Here is a 5,307-nt window from a genome sequence, read left to right as displayed (position 1 = left end):
TAAATTTATTTAGCAATGGATATAAATATTCAGTGAAAGGAAGATGGTGGTTTAGGCATTCCATTTAACATATAGTAGTGGCTCTTGTTTTGGGAGACAATGTCTTGATTGTGTTGGATCAGCAAAGACGTTCTTGTTGTTCTTATTAAATTGAATTGACATGGTTATGTGTATTTTATAAAAGACAAATTTGAAATTATTTTTCTGAAATCAAAAAGTTAGATATCATTTCATTCAATACAAATATCAAGCCATACAGTAAAAAGTGTTTATTTGTGGGTTTTTAAACAGAGAAAAAATATTTATTTGTGGGTTTATCATGGAATTGTGAAGTAAATTCTATTCACCAATTTTTCTATTAAAAAACAGTGTTATAGAAAATATAGTAGTTTTTTAATTATAAAAAACTATATTATTTATCTAAGTGGACTTAAATTCAAGGTTCGAGAGCAAAATAATTATTTGTGGGTTTTGCATTTGATTGGTCCATTGACCCACAAATAGACGTAACCCACAAATATAAAAACCCACAAAAAGACACTTTTTACTGTACTTAACACGTTCAAAACAGAAACGTAATAATAATAAGTTTTTATTTTTTTCTTTTACCTAAACCCTTTTTTTGCCTTCATACACAAAACAAATTTTTGAAAATTTTTATTTTTTTTTGTATCAACTCAAATTTGGATTGTATATTTTATAGTCACACAAATAAACATGAATGAGTTTATTTGTGTTAAACAAGAGCAAAGCATTAGAAAGAAAAATGGGGTCTAATGATGATTTGATATATTTGGTTGTTTTTTTATAAAGAGAATATTGTCATTTGATTATAACGTAAATAGTGTTTATATTGTCGTTATATTTATTAATGTGACTATTTGACGTTGTTTGTCATTAAGTGGATTGACGATGTAGCGTTTTTATATAAAATGTTGAAACACGATAATGCGATATGAAATTTCATCCAAAAAGATTATTTTTGATCAATCTTAAGTAATTGAGTTTTCATTTGTTAATTATTTTAAGTAAAATAAAACTGACTATTGGCCGGTTTGGGTTAGAAAGGGGTTTTGGAATAAAAATAATAAAAAAATGATTTGGACAATTTCTTTTTTACTTATTTTTCTTTTTAAAAAAAGTTTTGGGTTGTGAAAGTGTTAAATATTAACACTTTATATTAATTGTTGAAATAACACAATATAGTTTCATTTTATCATTAATATAATATTATTAATTATAATAAAATAATAAAAATTTCATTAATATTTTACGTTAAAAACAAAGTTTGTAAATAATTAGTAAAATTGTTTATTTTGGTTTGAATTAATTAATAAATTATATAAAGTATTTTGGTTAAATTAAACTGTTAAAAAAATGAAATTGAGGTTGTTTAGGTACCAAAAATCAAAAAACGACAACGGCAGGATTTGAACCTACGCCTCAAATGAGAAATGATTTCGAGTCATACGCCTTAGACCACTCGGCCACGTTGTCTTCTTATAACAATTTTAAGTGTTATTCTTTTAAAAACAACAACATAAGATGTTATTTATATAACTTACACTTTCAAAAAAGTGTAATATTTCTTGTATTGTTCCATAAGTAATATACAAGTATAGTGTGACTTAGTTTTGTTGACCAGAATGTCCAAAAAACCATATATCACGAATTATCATATTGTTTTTTTATTATCATTGAAATATCTTTAGAAACTAAATTAATCATTAAAACCCATAACTTAAGTCTTATCTGTGATATTTGAAAACTCTGGATAGACGTAAATATAATAGGTTTATTAGTTCTTTAGTTTAAGATGTAACAATTAACAAAGCTCAACATAACACATAAATTATCCACGATTTTTTTATTTTTGTTCTTTAATTTTAAAAATTTTTGATATAATAGACATTGTTTGTTTGAAAAAATATCAAAAATTAAAATATTAACTTAGTTGCTTGATAAATAAAAATGCATTTGCCGGGACTCGAACCCGGATCTCCACCTTGGAAGGGTGGAATTCTGCCCTTAGACCACAAATGCTTCTTGATATTTTTATTATTTCAAATTAAATACTATGATGTGGCGTTTATTTAAATAAAAATTATGACACCGTTATTTCCCACCCACCCCGTTTACCAAAATAAAATATTTGCCGCAATTATTTTTTGAATAGAGTCCATTTTTCAGCCACTGTTTGCGTCCCCATGTCACCCACTTTCCTTGTCCGTACTGTGTGGACGCTGATGTGATTCCCCCCTTGCGGGGGGATCCGCGCCAAGGGAGGACTTGGAAAGTGGGTGAAACGGTGCACAAACAGACTGTTTGAGTGCGTCTTTATGAGCCTTCTTTTCAATGCTCCGTCTTTCTCGGTTTCCACTAACTCGAGGTGAATTTTCGGCATTTCTTGAATGAATGCGAGGATTTTATTGAATGTGAATTGTGCATTTGGCATTCCACAAATGTATGGTGTAGGTAAGTCGACGAGTTCTAAAAAGCACTTTGGAAGGAGTTTTTCAAATTAGTTAGGTTCAACTAATTGCATAATAAAAAGTACAAATGGCGAAACTTTTCGTAATTTGATTCCACCATGATGACTCGTCTTTCACATTTCAGTAAGTTGAGTAACAACAAAATTACAAGAAGAATAACTTTTCGATAATAACATAAAATACAAATTAAAAATCTTGTTGGGCTGAAGGAAAAAATTGCGCTTTTTGATCTCCTAAATTTGTTAGAATTGGTCGTCGCCTTTTTTATAAACGTGTCCGTTCGCATCACTAATTTTCGAAAGAATACATCACAACAATAAAAACTAATGAAAAAATTGAGTACTTTTCTACAAAAAAAATGCCAAAAAAGTGTTCATTGTGGTGTTGTAAAAATAAATAACATAGAATATAATAGAAAATCGTGTTGTAACATTAATTATATTAATATTATTAATAATTTATAATTTGAATTAGAAAAACAAAAAATGCACTAACCAGGAATTGAACCTAGGGAGTTTGGAAGAATAAACTGTGGCTTCTTAGGCCTTTAGTGCTTTCTGAATTTTTATAAATTCTATCTCTTTTGATTCTTCCAGTTATTAAATTACTATTAAATTAATAATTAATAATAATAAATTGAAAAAACAAAAAATGCACTAACCGGGAATTAAACCCGGGATAGTTAGCTTGGAAAAAAAACTCTTGGATTCTGGGGCTTCTTGGTGCTCTATAAATAAATTAATTTGTGTAACACACTTTTCTAGTCATCCATTTGAGCGTATTTATTTTTCATGCAAGCGGGTGACACATGGAAGCACAAACGGTAACATTGAGCCGTACTTCTTTAAAAAGTATAGAGGCAAATGCCTTACTCTGAAAATTAAAGCGAGGGTCGGAAAGAATGGTCACAGTATTAACATTTTTTATGTGTAATTATAAATTTAATTATCATCACACTTTTTTTAACACATTTTTATTGACTGTTGTTTATTGTTTTTTTGTAAAATAAATAACAATTGCATAATCAATCAAATCAATGCTTGTTAATTTTTTCCTTGTGTTTGAGTGTGGTTTGTTTCATATTTATTTTTTTAATTACAACACATCAATGTTTCGTTTTATTTAATAAAAACGTATCACAAAACAAGGTCGGCTAAGATCCAGTTTTTAACCAAATTCGTGGAAATCTCTAATACGTGTCAGTTCAGTTTAAGTTTTAGCATATTGTCAACAAAAAATTTAATTTTTTTGTTTAAAAATGTTTTTAAAAAATTGTTAAAACTAAGTTAACGATTTAAACTAATTTTTAATGTGATAAAAATAATATTATATTAGAACATTATCTCAGTGATTTGATAAACATTATTTTAGTCAATAACATTATAATTATGTTTTTAATTTGTAGTAAAAGTCCATTGTTATTGTCAATAACAATTAGTAAAGTTAAAAATCAAAGTAATGTCTTTGTGATTAAATATCACTTTTTATAATAGTTTACTATTATAAAATGGGATTATTATCATTATGTTATAGTTTTTATGTTAAAATCGTTTAAAAAGTAATCTAGTTGTGGTTATTCTCAATTTTCGGAAATATAGTACAAGTCCCAATCATAATGATAAAACCTCGACTTTATCGATTTTTGTTTGTTTTTTAGTGCTCTAGTAAGATCACGTTTTATGCCCAGAAGTTTAGCCCTTTTCAAACATATTTTATTAACAAAAATTATTTTTTTTTATTTTTAATAAAAACAAATAAACAAATTTGTTCTAATCAAAGTGTTCAATTTCTGTTTCGTCTGAATTTTGACTTTCTTCTTCTTGTATTAATCTAAGTTCGTTCTCTAAAACATCAAATTGTTCCCTTTGTCGTCTTCTGTATATTAAACTACTTTTCTTATGTGCTTCTCTTCTTTTTTCAATTTTATTCAAATAATTGGTCATTATATTCATATAGTTTGTTGCATATTGATTTTCAAGGGGATTAATTTCAATGTCTTCATTGCAAAAGCAACAACTTATAACAAAAAGGTTGTCAAAAAAAAACAAGGTCTTTTAAATAATTTTCTCTTGTAAATTTAAACACCATTTTAAGTCGACCAAAATATCTTTCAATCAAACACTTTTTCTTTTAAAGGACTTTCTTTTGGAACTGAACCAGTTGGTATGTATAAATCAAATTTTTTATATCCCTTATCACCTATTATTTTTGTTGTTCCCAACATATTATTGATTGTTTCAGATGTGTTTTTTAAAATAGTCATATCATGATCTGCACCCTGAACTGCTTTTGAAACAAAACTTGCAGTGCCACTTTCTGCATTCACAATCACTTCGACTTTAACACAATACATTTTGTATTTTCCACAATAAAACCCATAGCTGAAGCAAAATCGCCATTTGGACGTCTTGTTGGTGTCACTGTACAATCAACAATTGAACTTACACCAGTATTTAACAAATTTTCGTTTCTGAATGCTATACATGCATTTTGAAGTGGTACTCTAAATAAAGAAGCACTTAAATCGATTTCTCTGCTTATTTGTTCGTTAGTTCTGATATATGGGATACACATATCTCTTATCATTTTCAAATTGTTATATTGACAAAATAAGTATAACAAAAGAAGTCTGTCGTTGGGGTTGTTGAAAAATGATTTGCATCCTCTTTTATCTAGATATATATTTCCAACAACTGGTTGTAATGCAAGGAAAACAAGTGGCTTAAGTTTCAAAAACTCAAAAAGACTTTCAAATCCACCATAACGTTCGAGTAAATATTCGTAAAAAAATCTTTGCCTTGAAAGTGATCGTGCT

The sequence above is a fragment of the Entamoeba invadens genome (genome assembly GCF_000330505.1).
Source record: "Entamoeba invadens IP1 unplaced genomic scaffold scaff_1105074726457, whole genome shotgun sequence".
NCBI lineage: Eukaryota > Evosea > Mastigamoebida > Endamoebidae > Entamoeba > Entamoeba invadens.
The sequence above is the reverse complement of the archived record's forward strand: the minus strand, read 5'-3'. Positions refer to the sequence as shown.